Raw genomic sequence first — 20,122 nt, forward strand, 5'->3', positions numbered from 1 at the left:
TTCCACCGGTAACCAGTGCAGTTTTACCAAGGTCTTGGTTACAGACTCGAACCGGGGAAGCCCTGTTAGGGCCCGCGCTGCCGCGTTTTGGACACGCTGCTGACGTTTTTTTCCGCTTGATTGGCTCCCAGGAGTAAGGAGTTATCATAGTCTAAGCGGGAAAAGATTGTGGCTTGGATAATTACCTGACGTGTAGAAGGGTCGAAAAAGTTTAATATAGGTCGTAGGTTGCGTAGGATACCAAAGCTTGTGGCAGCTACTTTTTTGTGTGGCCAACAAAACTCAAGGTTGAGTCGAACCACACCCCCAAGTTTATTACCTCTGCTTTGGGGTCAGGGGGGGGCCAAGAGTATCAGGCCACCAGTCCTTTCCCCAAGCTTCAGCATTTTTTCCTACTATTAACACCTCCGTTTTGTCAGCGTTAAGTTGTAAATAATTGGCCGTCAGCCACTCAGTTACTGCAGTGAGGTCATGCTTGAAATTCAGTGCTCCTGCTCCGTTGTCATCACTCAATGTTACCACCAGCTGAGTATCGTCAGCGTATGACACGATGGAAAGGTCCCACCTCTTGGCGACCTCAGCTAGTGGTTGGACATATAGATTAAAGAGTGTCGGGCTGAGCGCTGAGCCCTGAGGTACTCCCTGCATTATGTTACACTTTTTAGAGACAAATGGGGGGGTAGCTACCTGAAAAGATCTGTCTGACAAAAATGCTTTAAACCAGGCAAAGCTGTGCTCTTCACCCCTGCTGCCTCCAGTCTGTACAGAAGCACCTCGTGGGAGACCGTATCAAAGGCAGCGCTGAGGTCGAGCAGGATCAGCGCTGCCGTTTGACCGGAATCTCTGATGGATCTGAGATGTTCTGTAACACTAAGAAGTGCCGTCTCCGTGCTGTGATCTGCACGGAAACCATGCTGGGAGGCGTCCAAGATGTTATTGGCATAGAGGTGTGCCGTAAGGATGGTGTTTACGTAGGACTCAGTGATCTTGGCAGGCCATGGTAGCAGAGATATGGGCCTATAGTTTTCAGGTTTTGTCGGATCTAAATTTTTTTTTTTGATTATGTGATTCACCCATGCCTGCTTCCATTTTATGGGGATTTTTGATGTTGTCAATGATGTATTAATAATGCCTCTTAGTGGTTCAAGTACTGTGGTATCTGCTTTCCTGAATTGCTCAGGCTTTAGGGGGTCGAGGGGAGAACCTGATTTGACTTTTTGACAGAATCTGTCAAAGACCTCCTGACTTAGCTCCGGGATGTTAGTAAGTTCAGATATAATTTCTGTTTTAGAAGGGCTGAGCATGGGCTTTGCGGGAAATACATTATAGATTTTTTCAATTTTTTTCCACAAAAAACAAAGCCAGTTTATCGCAGAACATCTGTGATGCAGAGATGTTAACTTCTGCTTTTTTAGTGCTCAGATCTTTCAGGATTTTAAAAATGATTTTGGAGGGATTAGAACTTACATTGATTTCATTGGCATAGAAAGTTGCACGGGTTTTACAGACCTGCCTGTGATACTTTTTCTGAATTGTATTATATTGAGCTTTTAGGTCGGGGTCGTATCGTTTCCTCCATTTACGTTCGGCTATTTTACAGCTTTTTTTCAGGGCTAATAGCTCTTCGTCAAACCAAGGGCTTGACTCCTTAGCGCGTGCTTGAATCCAGGAAGTAGGAATCAATATATCCAGGGCCTGAGTTATCCAATTACAATAATTTTCGTAACATAGGTTAGTGTCGTCAGAGTGGGATAACGGGAGTTTTTTTAGCAGATTGGCAAAGTCTTCTAACCGTAGTTTCCTCCAGGGCCTCTTATACATCTTGTGTATTGGCCTGGGCTGAGATTTAGCCTGGTTGGGGATGGACATAATAGTTAGCCTATGATCCGTCCATGTCATAGGTATAGGCAAGGACACCATAGCTTCTTCTATGTTAGTAAAAATGGGGTCTAGGAGATGGCCTCCAGTGTGCGTTGCTCCCTGGACCATCTGTCTAAGTTGAAACCCTGCTAAGTCTGGAAGCAGATTAGTTATTTTTGTCTCATTGCTGCAGTCAAAGTGTATGTTCAGGTCTCCGAGAATATTGAAATTCGCTGTTCCGGCTGCCAATGAACAGACTGTCTCTAATAGTGCTTTTACAAAGTTGCTTTCACTTCCCGGCGGTCTGTAAATTAGAATGCCTGAGAAGGATAGGTGCGGGTTTATTTTGATGATGCTTCATGATACTTAAGGAATTATCCGCAGACATACAAACATAACATCCTTGTACAAGAATGTAAACTTCGGACTCCATTCTAGGCCACCAAAACATCTGATGCAACCTCTACCTGATCAATATTTTCCCAATGTGTCCTGCATGTGCAAGAAGCAGAAGTTTGTGTCTTAACACTGAAGGAGGAACAGGCATAGAATTACACACCAATTCATCTTCCACAGATGATTCCACTCAGATATAAATATATGTTGGCCCTCACTGGCCAAATAATAGAAACAAACAGCAAACTTTCTCTGGGGTAAGTGTTTCACACAAAGAATAGCCAAAAGATAAATACCAACAACTCAAAACCAGCTCTTCCATTTTTTTCCTGGATTTCCCTAGGACTCCATATGCATAGACAGAGCACTGATATCTTGGTCACCTTCTATATCATGGCAGTAAGAAAATGTACAAATATAATACAGATAATATAAGGGAAGAAAATAAAAGCTTTTATACAATCCCAAAACACGTGACATATAATACACACCATAAAAGTATCGTAGTAGACCACCGACACAATATTGTTGACTAAGAAAAATAAATTGATGTGAAGAGTAAATATCACTTTCAACATACCTTTGAGTTCTTTGCGTGCATAACAGCCTATATGTGTGAGCATCACAGATTATGGATCATTTGTGAAGGCTTCCAACGCACTTTCAATGAGTACACATCCCAGACAATTTCAAATACTGGTGTTACTTATTCTGCAGTATAGATTTCACATGCAGCTTGCAATCTAAGCTATGATGGTTAACCCGCATAAGCACCTCAACTTAATTTTGTAAGCAACGCGCTTTGTTCATGAAATGTGTGTCATCACCGATTACTCTTGGGCAATATTCTCAATGTAGAAATTTGCATGCACATAGTGGTTAATGTACTTGTGCATCGCAGGTTTGAAACTGCAACACACTTAACTCTAAAGTTTGATGCATATCACAGATTACAATAATTAAAATAACAAACGTGGATAACCACACCAGTTAGTTCAGACAAAATGACACCTGAAAACCAAAATGAGACTTGGTGTCAGACAGGAGACAAACTCCAAATTCCAATCCAACAATTTACTAACTTTCCAGCATGCTCTTTCTGGTGGATACACTCACCACAGATTCTTCACCTTCAGACTGGTTCTGGAAGATTTCATAGTAGTGTTTCCACATGTCGATAGGTGACGCTGTGTGGCCTTATGGTGGCTTTGTTCCGCCGAGGAAGTGACAGAGCAGAACCACATATATACTCCCCCCCCACCCCCCCCCCTGTGCTCAGCGACATGAGTTTCTTGCCTGAGTCTTTCCACCAACAAACACGAAGCACAAAATAATTGGGGAAACCAATGTGCAGATCTCTAGATTGGGACGTTTCTTTGTATTTGTTAAAAGAGGCCGCTCCACTGAACAGAGAAGTAGGTCAGCGAGGAATCCACTGTTAAAGTATCAACCAGAAACAGCATTCTCAATAGTATGTAACTTCCTCTGATGGATACTTCTAATTGAAGATTCCCCACCGTCACAACAGATACCAAAGCAGTTCCTCCCTAATGGGAGGGTCTGTGGAGTGGATTCAGAACAGAAAGTCCTACAGTTCTGAACAGACAAAAAGCACTTTATGTTGGAACTGGCTGTCAAGGCAGTACTACTTGGTGAACGTGTTCATGGATGTCCACTTCGCAGCCCGACAGAGGCCCCGAACAGGCACTCCACATGCCAACGAAGCAGTAACATCCTTGGTCATTATAGAATAAACCCCTAGTCCTTCTGGAGTCTCCTTAATGGACAGTGCATAGCGGTCTTAATGCAAAGTCATTTTCTACACCACCTTAACGCTCTTTTCCTTAAAGAACCATTCAAAACAAGCATAAAAAAATGCAATAGGTCTCGCCTTTCATTAAGTTAAAGCCATTTGCTATGCTATACAATACCATTAGCAAAGCAAATGGCTTTAACTTAATCAAAGGCGAGACCTATTGCATTTTCAATGCTTGTTTTTTCTAGTTGCCCGTTCTTTATGTGGTGAACGTGTTTACTGCCAGGCACAAACCCAGATGTGACCGGCAGCCACTCTCAGTTGTTTGTTCTGAATTTATTTGCTGTCAACCTATTTGCTTTTTTTCCCCCTTATTTTCATTTGGTAGGCACGGGTAGATTAAGTAATTTGCCCAGAATCACAGGATGTGGAGTCGACCCCTTGGCTCGAACCTTTGTTTCCCAACTCCAAAGTCGGCAGTCTTGCAGTGAGACCACTTCCTCCCCCTAAGTCTTTCTTCGATGTCTGTTTTGAATTTTCAGTATCTTTAACAGGTGCAAAAGTAAACGCAGTCTTGCTCGTCACACGAGGACTTACAAGCAGTTGTATTTGTGGTATACAGTGCTACCAGCTGTTGAAGGAGGGGAGATCTGAAACCAGCCACCTGGTGAATAATATTCACAATTATTGAGTTGCTGGCCTCTCGCGTGTGCTAGGTCCCCCGGGCAATATATTAAAGCACACTCCGACATAGGATGAATAGTGCTTTACTGGCCACGAGGCAAAAGCCCTCGGGCTTATTTATTAAATCTGCTGTGACATCTCCACAGCAACCATTATTGTTAGCAATGGCCCAAGTAAACATCCCCGTAGGCAAGTGTTTCAATGCCCCCCATAGGGGTAGTGCGCACTATCCAAACGCTGCAATACAGTACCATGAGAATATTAAGCACAAATCTTGCTTTCGGACATGGGTTGATCCCTTAAAGGAGGGAGGGGGGGGGGGGGGGGGGGGGTCTGTATGGTTGGGCTGCCCAGTGATTTTGATCGAGTTCATTTTATACTGGGGCTAGGGGCTCTGAACTTTGAGAATGACGCCTGTATGTGTAATTGTTTGAGTTAGTCTATAAAGCAAATAAAAATAATGTTTCAAAAAGGGCTTCCTGATGGTGTCCGTGGTCATTAAAAATTCACAAGTTTGAGATATAAGGTGCCACTCTAGCAGTATTTGCTCTCTGGATAAATGCTGGCTAACATATATGCAAAGTCATACATTTTCCCAGGTAGAAGCACCAGTAGCTCATGCATTCCAAGAGACTGCAGTATAGTTGCCCCGCCGTGCGGCTAGAACATGCCCTTTTGCCAGATGACCGTTATGCCCCTATTTCACGAACACTTCCTCTGGTAGTTGTCCTTTCTCTGTGTCTATAAAGTGTACGTGCTTTGCATGCGGTAAAGAACGCCCAGCGCAGACGATTACGTCATTTACTTGATTTGCATACGCCCGTGATGCTCTGCGTTTTTCATAAAGTGAAACGGCACCATTTTTCTGCAGCAGAATTTTTCGTTACTCCTTCAAAGGGACCTTCTTGTGGAAAGTAACAAAGACGATGAGTTTAATTTACAAGTAGCCGATAGCACCCTAACTTTCAAATCTTTTTATATTTAGCCTTTATATACCAGCGTGCTCTACTCGTGTTTTGTGCTCGCTTCGGCAGCACATATACTAAAATTGGAACGATACAGAGAAGATTAGCATGGCCCCTGCGCAAGGATGACACGCAAATTCGTGAAGCGTTCCATATTTTGCCTTTTGATAATCTTTTATCTACAATGGAAACCCAGTATACATTCTTATTTATTAGTACTTCAATTTATTTACATTTTTTAAAGTGTATTTAATTATATTGGAATCGACGTGTTACTGTAAAACGATTTTTTTTTCGACACAACTGATGTACTGTGTGTTTCGATAATCCAAAATTTATATTCGCTACATCAATGTCAGTCTAAGACCAATCACAACGCTGATGTAAGGCAGTGTTATGATTGGCCAGGTGATTCTGGTATGTGGCCTTCTGTTGTGGCGTGGAGAAAACGACAGAAGAGGCGGCAGCCAGCGGCACCCAGGTAAGTTTATTTTATTTTGTGTTCCCCCTCTTCCCTTACCCCACCACCCCGTTTAGTAGCAGCTCCTACTGTGTCCACGGGCAGACATCAAACACAAATTTTACTGCAGGGAGCTGGAAAAGGTATAACTATTTATCCATCTCTAGAACCGATATTCAAGGGAACTAGAAGGAATTATGTTTTTGCAAATTAGTGATGCTCGCTGCAATCCTGCTATTTCTACTACTGAATACCCACTGCTGGCTTTAACGTTGTGGGTACACACAGCCGTTTAGATACTTGTGGCAACAATGACTTATGCACCACCAAAAACACGGCAACCAGATACATAACGCCCATAGCCTTGGGATGTGGCACGCTAATTCAATTGCGCCGGCCACGCACTGTAATGATGTACTTTCTTCCCCCAATAACTCTCGGAGTCAGGTCTCTGCAATACTCTGTTTATTCAAGTCGTATCATACAAGGAGCGCCAAGCATGTCCTCTGCCCAGCCAGCTCGCGCGCTAATGCCACGCTGCGCACGCCGCCTCCCTACGTCACCGCACGTCACGTGGCTACGTGACGTGCAACGTTAGAGCGCTCACTACATATCTCCCCTTTTTCCCAACAAACTATATGTACAAGTCCTGACTCATGTCGTAGTCTCTGAACCTCGCAGGTTGAACCACCGCCCTGCCCCTTCTCGTCAGTCTTACCGGGGATGTGGCAGTTGTCGCTTCATTTTCATTACCACTTCCTAGCGCAGCCGCGCTAGGCTCACTCCGGCTCCTATCCTCTTCAATCAGCTGCTCCCCACTCGCTCCTTGGTCCTCTTGCCTTGTCTCACCAATGTCTAGATCCTCTCCCCCATACTCACAGGGGTTGTCGCTGCTGTTCTCACAATCTCCATCATTTCTGTTGCCTCTCCAGCAGAGTATTTTGTTGCACCTGGCCATGCGGTCCTGCGACCACACGTTACCGTCGCTCAGCAAGGCCGCCCTGCCTTTGACTTCCACCACCTGCAGGGGCTTGCTGTACTTGCTTTCTCCCTTTTTCTGCAATGTGGCCAGTCTTACTCTCACCCATTCTCCTTTTTCTAAAGCGGCGTCCTTTACATTCCTCCGCGCGTCATAGTGTTTGGTGTACACCGCTTGGGCTCTCTCCAGATTGGCCTGCACCACCGCCGGTGACCACTCGCTCTTGATGACTCTTTCTTTCCATATTCTGTTGTCCTGAGTGAAAGGCTCACGGCCTCTGAGAATCTGGAAGGGACTATAGCCGGTGTTCGTGGGTGTTATCCTATACGCCCATACCATGTGCCAAATCTCTGCTTCCCAGTCTTTGTTGTCTGAGATCGCTGCTTGTATCGAACCCATCACTACTCTATTGAAACGTTCCACCAGGCCATTTCCCGCAGGATGGTATATGGATGTGTGTTTTGCCATGATGCCATTTCTCCGCATGAACTGGGACCATTTTTCAGAACGGAATTGGGGCCCATTGTCACTGAGAACACACTTTGGGATGCCCTCTCTCACAAAAGTTTCAGCCATGAAGCTCACTATCATCTCCGTGTCCATGGTTTCTTCAATCCTCAATTCCGGCCATTTGGAATATCGATCCACCATTACACAGATGTACTTCTGTATTCCTTGTGCATTTAGTACTGGACCCAAAATGTCTATGGACAGTTCCTCCCACGGATTCTTGGGAGGATCACATTTTCCTAGGGCCGGGCGCAACGGTTTGAGTGTTTTGTCCGCGCCCTGGCACCTCGGGCATTCCCTAACGTGTCTTTCCGCTCTTATGTCCATTCCCGGCCACCAATAATTCTGCTTGGCCCTTAGTTTCAACTTCCCCGCTCCCAGGTGGCCTTCGTGCAACATGTCCATCAACAGGGGAATCATCTTTGCCGGAGGTATGACTCTCTCTCCTCTGTATACGAAGATGCCTTGGTCATCAATTGATAGTTCCTCTCTAACTTCGAAGTATGGAATGAGGCCTCGCCCTGTCTTGTTTTTGTCTGGCCAACCCCTTACTATATGGGCTTTCACTTCTTCCAGGACGGGGTCTTCATCATACGCTAGTTTCCATTCCTGCCTGCTTATGGTCGTTTCTTGGTCTTCGGTGAGTGCGACCCACTCTTCCGCCGCCTCGCTGCGTTCTGTGCTGGGCTCCATTGCTGCCGCCCTGCTCAGGTAATCAGCCACTTTGTTCTTATTCCCTGGGATATGTTCCACATCGTATCGAAACTCCATTAGTTTGAGTGACATTTTTGAGATCCTCGGCGTTGCGTCTACATGTCCACTGGATGTGAGTACCTTGAGCAGTGGCTTGTGGTCAGTCCTCAACCGGAACCTGGTGCCCCACAGAAATTGCCGGAACCGAGACATGGCCCACACTACCGCCAACATTTCTTTTTCGACCACGCTGTACTTTTTCTCGGTGTCGTTCAGGGTGCGGGACGCAAAGCATATGGTTTCCACTCTACCTTGGCCGCGGTCTTGCATGAGGACTGCTCCCAGTCCTTTGTCGCTGGCGTCCGTTGTGAGTATTGTACTTCCTTGGGGGTCGAATCCTTGTAGTGGAACAGCCCCTGCCACCTCTCTTTTTACCTGCTCAAATTCTTGCTGGGCTTCTTCCGACCACCGGAATTCGCTGTTTTCTCTTGTTAGCAGTCTCATATGATGGGTCTTCGAGGCGAAGTGTTCTATGAACTTCCCGTAGTACTCTGCCATCCCCAGGAATGATCGGACCTCCTCCTTGCTGGCCGGTGGGGGTGCGTCGCAGATCGCTTTCACATTTTCCCTTTTGGGGGTTACTCCTCGTGCACTTATCTCTTGGCCCAAGTACGTCACCTTTTCCATTCCTATGCGGCACTTAGCCCATTCTGCCGTGAGGCCCTTCCTTTCCAGGATTCCCAATACCACATCCAGTTTCTTGTCATGGTCGGCTCTGTCACAACCCATCACCAAGATATCGTCGCATGCGGCGGAATTGATAGCACCCGAAGGGGGTTATGAACGAGGTCAATCTGCGGCTCTCCGGGTGTAATGCAATCTGGTGATAAGCCGATGTTAAGTCTATGGTGGAGTACCACTGAACGCCCCTCGTGCTGGCCAACATCTCCTCTATCCGGGGGAGGGGGAACTTCTCTACCACTATGTTCTTGTTCAACTCACGCAGGTCAACGCATAGACGGACCTTGCCATTGGGTTTCTTCACCACCACCAATGGCGCCAACCATTCAGCGCAGGTAATCGGCTCGATGATCCCTCTTTTCTCTAGCTGCCGTAGCTCCTCCTTTACGTAGTCCCTCACAGCCAACAGGATGTTTCTCACCTTGTGGGCCACCGGTACTGCTCCTTCTCTGAGTATGATCTTGTGCGCGAATCTGTCGAGCTTTACTACTGTGCCCCCAAAGACCTTTGGGAACTCCTTCTTCCATCTGGCCGTGTCCAGCCCTTCTTCTTGCTCCGTCAGTAGTATTTGCTCCTTGCCACCTGGATCCAACTTGATCCCCAAGTCTCCTTGGTCGAGCCACCCCAGGACAGAAGGGCCTTTCTCGGAGACGTACAGCTTGCACCTGGCAGACCTGCCCCTGAACTCGAAGTTCAGCTTCCTGCATCCGGCCATGGGGATTCGGTCTCCATTGTATGTAACGGGACGTATGTCCAGCCTATCCAATTCGGGGCCCAGTTGTGGAGCAAATTTCTCCTCCCATACGTTTCTCGGAATTATGGTGTAAGGTGATCTTGTGTCTGCCACTACTTGGATTTCCACACCTCCTATCATCATGTCCATGATTGGCTTCATCGTTCTCCTTCCGTCGGCGCCTCGGACAGGGTCATCCACGCTCAAGATCTCGTCGTAGATGCAGAGGACCGTGACCACCTCTTCTTCAGCCACCTCGTCTGGCTCCTCCGCTTCTTGGCCCACGTACTTCACTGCGTTCTTGGAAGCCTTCTTCCTGCACACTTTTTCGTAATGGCCGACAATTCTGCAAAACATGCATTTGGCGCGAAGCGCGGGGCACTTCCGGTCGTGCGCCTCGTGCGCCCAACTTCCGCACCTGTAGCAAGACCGTTTGTTACTTCCGGCCGGTTTGCCGGAGGGGCCTGGGTTGCTTTGCCATTTGCTCGGGCCCTTTTCTGGCGGTTTCCGCGCTTGGTGTTCTTTGTGGTGCTCTTCATTGTCCACTTTGTTCACTACACCGCTGGGCACACTCTCTTTCTTCGTGGCCGCTGCACACCTTTGCGCCAGTTCGGCTCTCTTGACTATCACAAGCACGTCCTTGAGCGAGGTGTCTCCTGCAGCCCATAGCTTGTCCTGTATGTTCGTGCACGTGGTGTGCATCACCACTTGGTCTTTTATAAATTCACTTTCCCAGTTGGCGTACTTGCATGAGGACGCCAGTTTCCTCAGCGCTGCCACATACTCTTCCACGGTTTCCCCTGGTAGTTGTTTCCTTTGTTGGAAGTTAAACCTGTCCACTGAGACACATACCGATGGTTTGAAGTGTTCCTCCAGGTCTTCCATTGCGTGTGCGTACACATCGTCATCATCCGCCTCTCTCTTCTTAGGAACCAAGCTTTTGTAGATCCTCAGGCCTTCCGGGCCCAGGTTTAGCAGCAGGATGCGTTTCTTTCTCGGTGGCTTGAATTTCTCCTCACTTTCGTCTTCCAGTACTTCTATGAAATTGTCTATGTACTCTTTCCAGTCCTCCCATTTCATGAGCGGTTCCCCTGGTCTGGGAAGGAACTGGACTGGTGCTATCGCGAACCCCGCTTGCGCGCTCATCTTCTCGCCCTTGGATGTGGGCGGCGCACTTTCCAGGCTTCTCGGGCTCCCTGGCGCGCTGTTTTCTTACTCCTCACTGAGTAAGGGTGGAGGGCTGCTCCTTTCAGCCCCTTCCCGCTCAGGTGGGGTAGCCAGTGCGGTTACCTGTGGGCCTTGATCGTGACTGGCTTCCTGCTTTAGTTGTGTCGCAGTTCCCAACAGGTTGCTCGCTGCGCGCCTGCGGTGCTCTGTTCCGCGTGCTATTGGCTGCGTTGCGCTCCTTGTGGTGCCCGGTCAGGGTGTGGTCGCTGTGCGTTCCCTCGGGCCCTCCTTGCTCTCTGCTCCGCGACTCCGCTCCGTTCCGCCGTTCTTCGCGTAGTCCGCGTCGTGGGGGTCGTGGGTCGCTTATCCCACCCTCGTCGCCACTATAATGATGTACTTTCTTCCCCCAATAACTCTCGGAGTCAGGTCTCTTCAATACTCTGTTTATTCAAGTCGTATCATACAAGGAGCGCCAAGCATGTCCTCTGCCCAGCCAGCTCGCGCGCTAATGCCACGCTGCGCACGCCGCCTCCCTACGTCACCGCACGTCACGTGGCTACGTGACGTGCAACGTTAGAGCGCTCACTACACGCACCAGCTCGCATTCTTTTATGATCAACTTTTATAATGATTTAGGATCAGGAATTATTTCCAATTATTAAGTATGCTTTCCTTTCTATATCGTTTTCAAAAAGTAGCTACATGAGGCATCGCTAGTTTAGATTTTCTCCATTTTATGATTTAAACAGAAGCAATTCCATCACTTTGCACACAGGAATTCTCACAAATATTTACAGCTATACTATATTGGGTAGGTACCAACTCAATACATGCAAAATGACCTTAAGATCCAGCGTTTCTAAAGAAAAATCCGATGTATATTTGTAACCTTACACTGGTGCTACACACTGCTGTATGTCCTGTGCCCATTACATGCAGCTAATTGATTAAAAGATATACGAGAATGTGTTCAACTCCTGAATAAACACCGGTGGTATGTTAGTATACAAAGATTAACATAGACCACCTGGTACACAGGCCTGGAGCAAACAGATGCATGTACACTGATTCATATGGGAAGGACCAGGAGCTCTGGTCTGATCAGTGGTGGCCTGAACATCTGAAACCTGCCCCGTTACCGAAGGAGTCTGTAAAGAACCTGGGCGTTTGGTTCGACTCCGGATTAACATTTGAGAAGCAGACAAGAGCTGTTGCTGCTGTCTGTTTTGGGCTCCTGAGAGGACTGAGACCTTTGCTTGGTCTCTTTCCGCCTAGAGTACGCCAAACCATCATGCAAGCCTCCATTCTTGCGAGGCTTGACTATGGCAATGTTTTATATCTAGGTGCTAATAAGGCAAGTACCAAACGCCTTCAGAGGGTCCAAAACGCGGCAGCACGCATGCTAGTGGCACTCCCAAGATCTCAATCAGTTGCACGAGTGCTTTTGAAACTGCATTGGCTGCCAATCAAAGCCCGTATTCAGTTTAAGGTGCTGTGTACTGCGCACAAAATCCTGAGACATCAAGCCCCCATTAGGCTATTAGGCCTGTTGAAGCCCTACTTGCCCAGGCACGTTTTGCGCTCCGCACACCACGGTTTGGTTTGTGTCCCTCGAGTGAGGAAAGCAAGGGCTAGGGGTCGCTCGTTTGGCTTCATGGCGGCCAAACTTTGGAATTCCCTTCCACTTAGCATTAGAGCCATCCCCAATCTTCTGGCATTTCGGAAATCGCTAAAAACATGGTTGTTCCCCACTCTTTAATACTCTTTAATATGTTGTACTTGTAAGTCTCCCTGTTTCTCCCTGCCGGTTTCTGGTTGCGCTGGGACGCCTCGTCGCTGGGACAGCCATGCGCATTACAAATAAAAATAAATAAATAAATAAATAGAGGCTACTGATCACACCGAACTGGGTACAAAATGTTGAATACAAATTGCTGGCAATTTGCAGTAGGTCACACATTGTTGGGTATATACTTTGTGGCAAACGCTTAGAGGTTCACACTGATGGGCACACACTGCCATATGTACCCACTGCAGGGCGGGCATTGCTCATGTGCAGGGTTGCGTCCGTGCTGCTAGTGAACAAGACTTATTGCATACTGTAGGATATATTATTTTAGTATATATGGCTGGTACTCACTCCTGAGACTGCCCTCTGAGCTGCACAGTTTTGCGATTGGCTCCCGAGTACAAACAGTATTTCAGGTTTATATTCCTTAGTCTAGATTTGAAAGATTGAGACTTCAGTCTGAACGCAGGAGACCTAAATTCCTATCCTGGCATCTCCACCGCACCACAATGTGTGAACCTGGGCAAGGGAGTTTATCCGAGACTCGGTTCTCTGATCTGCAGTATCTTCCAAACAGTAATCCATGAGAAAGGAGCTAACTAATGGCATGAGACATACATAAAATCACTTGTACACTGAATATTCACAGTATTTTGGGCAAGACTTACCTAGTAACCTACACTCCTAGCCTCCGTAACCTGAACAGTGACCTGATCCATTTCCAATAGAAAGGACGCCACACTAAGACGGACCTCTTTGCGTTTCTGACAAGGCAGGCAACAGCTCAGTTTGGGTCCCACTCTGGTGTTTTGTCTCGGTCTCCAAGTCCAATGAGTTTCATTAATATTCTCATGGAAGAAAATTGCGGGTGCCGCTGAACTCCATGACCAGATGCAATGGCAGAGAGGCCTACCTTCCTCTCCTGAGCCAATCCAGACGTCGCTTCCTTGCTTTTTATGTTATCAAACAGCATGAAAGCAGCTCCAGAATTGCCTGGAGCAGGCACACCCAGTGCTCCTTAGGAGACGGGGGGGGGGCTTGCATTTGCAACCCCCATGGCTCACTAACATTGTACATAGGATAAGCCTCAAGTGCGCATGTTGGGTTAGAAGCAGAGAGGCCCCTGCCCAACCCGACGTGCGCTTAACTTCAAACCAAGCCAGCTTTGAAGCACCACCATGCCTGCCCGCCCAGCGCTCTCACTCATTCTGATAGGCACTGTGACCTGCCCTGAAAGGAAAACATTGCATGCAACACCCGGCCGGTAAAACAACCATAAACTAAATCAATCTTAGACTGATTTACTACTGGAGCCGAGGAGGCAACACATGCAGTGGGATGACGCTCCAGTGCCCCAATAGGGCAGCCGCCCCTGTATAGGACTAGAAGGGGCACCCTGGGGTGGTTTCTGCATCAGTGATCTGTGTGCATTCTCATTGACAAATGTCAGAGAAGTGATCTCTGCCAGACAATTCAATTAGCAAATCTTCTATGAAGACCTGTGCAGCCCATCGCAGCCATTTCTAAAACTATGGCAATGCATATATTACTGCAGTGGGATCTTGTCTCAGGTCCTCTTTTTTTACCTTAATTAATGCAAGCCCCTTATCCATGCGTAGTAGGGTCTCTTTGGATGCGTTGCTCTGTCTTCCAGGTCTGAAATTCTTTGTTCCGCAAGGCCTATTCTGCTCACATGCTTGCCTAGTCTTTCTAAAGGTCACGGAATCCGTTTTGTTGCTTTGTTGTCGATTGTTCTAAGACTCTTTTATTTAGAGAAGAATAGCCTTCAGCTAGTTATCTGTGAAATTCTGCTCCATAGCCTCATCTTCTTTCTGGTGCTGAATCAGGGCATTCTGATAGAGATATCTAGCCACATATTCCTCACATTTTGAATATTCCCCAGGCTTCGGACTGGATCCGAAACTTTTCAGCAGTACCAATGCGTTCTGGATGGTGTTGCCTTGCGGCCCGCACTGATGTCGTTCTGCTCTAGAAATGAACTGAGGGGCCAACTTAGGCACCATGCCCGCATGCTGATGTCATTTCCATGCTTTCTGCTCCATCAGACCCAGATCCGGAGCTCATCTTCCTAAGAAATTTGCCTCGTAATCACCAAGTTTTTCCAGTGTTCATGGGATGTCTTCCCCGTAAAACTACAGACCTGTAGGGGCTGTCAGAAACAAATGTCTGTGACAGATCCCCATCAGATGGGCCTGTGTGCCAGGGGTTGAGACACTACTCCAAGGCTGAGGAAACTGTATGCCGATGAACTTGAAGGCCATAACATTTCCACAAGGGAGACCCAAGGATCACTGAGTACCTGGGCTAATAACTATAATTAAAAAAAAACACTGGTCCCTAGTAACAATACTTTAGATGTAAAGAACGAAATGGTGAATGCAATTTATTCTAAGGAGTTTATGAAAAAGAGCACATATTTCGGTCTGGCAGAGATATATAGATGACATCTTCATGATTTGGGAGGGCGACCCTCAAAACTGTGATGCCCATACATTCACTATGCAATCTCATCAATCAGAAATCTCTTTCCTGGATCTTTCTGTCTCTGTTGAAAACGAGCATCTTTGCGCCACCCTTTTTCGGTTGCCCAAGGAGGGTGACACACTCCTGGCATATAATAGTCACCATCCAGGCTCACTAAGGGACTCGCTACCATATAGTCAATTCTAAAGATTAAGATGGAAGTGCCAACACAAGAGTGATTTCTTCAGGGCGGTAGAGATCCTAACGCACAAGTTACTTAAATGTGGCTATCCCAAATGCTTGATTTGATGCTTTGCTAAGAGAGCATGGTGCGGCCCATGTAAGACTCTAATAACCCCTCATGCAAAATTTTAAAATACTTTCTCCCTGTTAGACCTAGGGTATCCTAGACTACATAGGGTAGCCTGGCACAGTAGAGGAAACAGCTAAACTCTCAAGCGTTGGTTAAGTGCTTACAGTCCCACCCACAGTAACCCAATGATTGACCACTAAAAATAAAAGACGCTACACCAATTTAGAAAAATACTAGTACCTTTTATAAAAATTCTCTTTTGTTCTCTTCTTTGGTAAAAACAGTACACATTTAAGTCAGCATCAATTCATATAAATTTCATAGTCTTCAACACTTCTCTCACTTTAGCAAGGCTAAATCACAGGTACATTTCAATTGAGGTAACTTATTATCCGTTCCACAGTATGCTTCTCCAATTAATTATTACAGAAAGGAAAATTCACATTACAGGTTCAATGCGCTACTTCTTATAATCCTGGCATGTACATTACCCCTCTCCTCTCAGCTTCCAGAGCAGCTCAACAGGTTTCTACCCCCAGCAGCGCTCCTCACAGTTCAGGCAGCCAGCTAGATGGCTAGAAGAGATAAGGCAAATTAATGGTGCTGCCCTATGTCTAATCTATGGCTACACCTTTCTGATGGAAACTGTCGCTAGGCAAAGGACTAACTGGAAGGGTGGTTGCGACTGTGCCCTGTTTGTTACTGGCACCCTATGGCCCAACTTGCAATACTACTTTGCCAGGCACAGGAGCTTAACGCTTTGTTTCCCCTGTTCGCTGCTTTTCCCCCTTCCGTTATTGAACTTGGTATTATCAATGCCAATGTATTGAGAGGTTCAGAGGCCAAGTTTCTCGTATTCTAATCCCCGGCAGCTCCTCAGTTAAACAGTTAGTTCTTTTAATGTGGCCGCTTCCGTGTTCCTGGCCAACCGGCGCTGCCGCCTCCCGCTCTCCCCTTGTTCCCTGCTTACTTTTTCTGTGAGGCGATCCGTCCGGAGTTACCCCCGCGCTCGGTGGTCTTCTCCCAGCGCTGACGGCGGGGCCTCGGTAGAGTCGGCGTCGGGGTGGGAGGAACGGGAAGGCTTACTGCCGGTCGGGACGCTCCTCCGGCGGGACCGTGGCGGCCCTTCTGCCTCCTTCCGGATCACCACAGGGCGAAGCTCCGCCTCGGCACACCTCCTCTGACGCGCTGGGTCCTTCCTCCGGGCTCCGGACTCCGCCTCGGCGCACCTCCTCTGACGCGTCGGGTACTTCCTCCTGGCTCCAGACTCCGCCTCGGGCGCACCTCCCACGACGATTCCTCCCGTTCACACACGGGTCAGCTGGGCACTTCACACGCGTGTGGGACAGGCTTGGTGACGGCGTTTCACACAGGTAAGAGCCTCCGCCGATTTCACCGCCTGTCTCCACTGTGTGAGAGCTGGTCTTGAGGGTGGGAATAGGACTGTTGTTACTCTTCAGAAAGTCGGCACAGCTCTAGTCCGACGTCCACCTGATCTGCCCACAGCCTTCAGGGCAGATGTACAGGTCGCTCAAAAGGGGTCGCGTTGTCGCAATTTACGAGGGTCTTCTCACAACACGACCCCGTGCTCTACAATCTAGTCACAAAGTCTCTGGTCACACTTTATGGATGATGTGACAGTGGGGTTTGGTCAGCCTGAAAGGGGGCACTTCCCAATAACGCGACAGCCGGCCCACAGGTCGATCTGGTCACCACTGGTGCGCAATCCTCCTCCACAAGTCGCCTCTCTCCTCACTGGTCACTCCTGAGACTGCACAAAATGGCTGCTGGTCACTGACCTTTTATAGTGTGGCCTGAGACCTCTGGAAGCCACTAGATGTTTCTGGAACCTTCCCCATGTTAACCTATGGGTCTGTGCTCCTGGAATGTCCGTTATGGCAGTTGGTGGACACCATTTTAGGTTCATGAAGGTCCCTAGATTTCCCAGGAGCTAAACTAGGCCTCACAGATTATGAAGGGAAATGGCGTCATAGTCAAGGAACACCTAGCCCCCTGACAGCACTGAAAAATCCTGGTGGATATATAAAAATAAAAATAGAAACACTGGGAGGCTAAGGGGGACAAAAATAAATAATGTTGGTTAGAGTACCCCCAGATGCAGACAGGTCTAACACGTGTCTCCCCCAGCTGAAAGTGGGGAGAGCTACCCAATCCCTTGGGAGTTCTCATCACTAAGGCGGAAATACCTGGATAGACCGTCTGCGTTGGCATGGTCCGATCCAGGCCGATGTTCCACCCGAAAGTCCATTCCCTGTAGGGAGATGGACCACCTTAACAACTTGGGATTCTCCCCCTTCATTTGCATTAGCCACCGAAGGGGGCGGTGGTCAGTCTGAACCAGGAAGTGCGAGCCAAACAGGTATGGCCGCAGCTTCTTCAGAGCCCAAACCACCGCAAAGGCTTCTCGCTCAATGGTACTCCACCTCCGTTCCCTGGGGAGTAGTCTCCTAGACAGGAAAACTACGGGTTGATCCAAGCCCTCATCATTTAGCTGCGATAACACTGCCCCAATGCCATGTTCTGACGCATCTGTTTGGACAATGAATTCTCTAGCAAAATCAGGGGCTTTGAGTATTGGAGCGGTACACAATGCTTGCTTCAAGGTCATGAAGGCTCGCTGGCAAGCCTCCGTCCAGACTACCCGTCGGGGTTGTTTCTTGGAAGTAAGTTCAGTGAGGGGTGCCACAATGGTGCCATACCCCTTCACAAAGCGACGATAGTATCCAGTGAGGCCCAGGAAGGCTCGGACCTCAGTTTGAGTCTTGGGGGGCTCCCAGGCTATGATAGCCTCAATCTTTGCCTGGAGGGGCTGCACCGACCCTCTGCCCACCAAGTGGCCTAGGTACACCACCGACCCCTGCCCGATCTGACACTTGCTGGCCTTGATTGTCAAGCCAGCCTGTTGCAGGGCATGAAGAACAGCTTGCAAGTGTTGCAAATGGTCCTCCCAGCTGCTACTGAAGACAGCAATGTCGTCCAGGTAAGCAGCAGAAAAAGCTTCCATACCAGAAAGGACCTTGTTCACCAGCCGCTGAAAAGTGGCAGGGGCGTTCTTGAGCCCAAAGGGCATCACACAGAACTGGTAGTGTCCCTGAGGTGTAGAGAAGGCTGACCTTTCCTTCGCCCCCTCAGTAAGGGAAATCTGCCAGTACCCTGAAGTTAGGTCAAAGGTACTTAAGTATTGGGCAGCTCCCAGCCGGTCAATAAGTTCATCCGCCCTAGGGATGGGATGAGCATCTGTCTTGGTTACTGAATTTAGTCCTCGGTAGTCCACACAGAATCTCAATTCAGGTGTGGTGCCCGGCGGGGCAGCTTTCGGTACCAAAACCACCGGACTAGACCAAGGGCTACTAGAAGGTTCAATCACTCCTAGCTCCAGCATCTTAGCGACTTCACTTTTGATGCTGGCCTTCACCTTGTCCGACAGCCGGTAGATCTTAGACTTCACAGGTGGGCTGTCTCCTGTGTCCACGTCATGGGTACACAGGTGGGTCCTACCCGGGACAAGGGAGAACAGAGAAGAAAATTGCTCCAGGATCTGGCGGCAATCTCTCTGCTGTTCAGGAGTCAGGGATGGTGAGAGAATCACTCCCTCCACCGACCCATCCTTTTCTTGGGACGAGAGAAGATCAGGGAGAGGTTCGCTTTCCTCTTCCTCTGCTCCATCGGTCACCATCATTAAGACAACCTCGGGCCTCTCATGATGTGGCTTGAGGCGATTGGCATGCAGCACCCTGTGGGGCTGTCTTGGGGTCTTAAGATCCACCAAGTAGGTGGATTTACCCTTTTTCTCCAATACCTCAAAGGGGCCTGTCCAACGGTCCTGGAGGGCATTAAGCTCTCCAGGTTCCATCACCCACACTTTTTGTCCAGGCTCCAGTTCCACTGGGTGAGCGTTGTGGTCATACCACTCCTTCATCACTGCTTGGCTGGCCTCCAAGTTGTCAGAAGCTTGCTTCCACAACTTAGCCATTTTGCTCCGGAAAGCCAGCATGTAACTCACCACGTCCGGGGGAAGCTTCCTGGGAGTCTTTTCCCATCCGTCTTTCACCAGGCTGAGAGGACCCCGTACAGGGTGCCCGTACAAAAGTTCGAAGGGGCTGAAACCCACTCCCTTCTGTGGCACTTCCCTGTAGGAAAACAAGAGACAGGGTAGGAGGACGTCCCATTTCCTCCGCAGGCTCTCAGGCAGACTTCTTATCATGCCTTTCAAGGTTTTATTAATCCTTTCCACAAGACCATTGGTTTGTGGGTGGTAAGGGGTGGTAAACCGATAGGTAACACCGCACTCCTTCCACATAGCCCGCATATATGCTGAAAGAAAGTTAGTCCCCCCTGTCGGACACAACCTCCTTGGGAAAACCCACTCGGGTGAAGATCCCCATCAGGGCCCTTGCCACTGCGGGTGCAGTGATGGTCCTCAGAGGTATTGCCTCTGGGTACCGGGTGGCATGATCCACTAAAACCAGGATGAAGCAGTGACCAGCTGAAGTTGGTGGATCCAATGGCCCTACAATGTCGATGCCCACCCTCTCAAAGGGGGTGCTAACGACAGGTAGTGGTTCCAGGGG

At 48.4% G+C, this 20,122-nt stretch overlaps 1 protein-coding gene and 1 non-coding gene across 2 annotated transcripts in view; both read left to right on the plus strand.

The window, feature by feature from the left end:
- The window catches only part of MATCAP1 (microtubule associated tyrosine carboxypeptidase 1), a 180,932-nt gene that overhangs the window by 127,643 nt on the left and 33,167 nt on the right, over positions 1-20,122 (plus strand). The gene's annotated exons all lie outside the window — the stretch shown is intronic.
- On the plus strand, positions 5,715-5,821 carry LOC147673891 (U6 spliceosomal RNA). The gene has a single exon (XR_015303071.1). It is a non-coding gene; the product is annotated as a U6 spliceosomal RNA (small nuclear RNA).

The sequence above is a fragment of the Lissotriton vulgaris genome, chromosome 12, assembly GCF_964263255.1.
Source record: "Lissotriton vulgaris chromosome 12, aLisVul1.2, whole genome shotgun sequence".
Classification (NCBI taxonomy): domain Eukaryota; kingdom Metazoa; phylum Chordata; class Amphibia; order Caudata; family Salamandridae; genus Lissotriton; species Lissotriton vulgaris.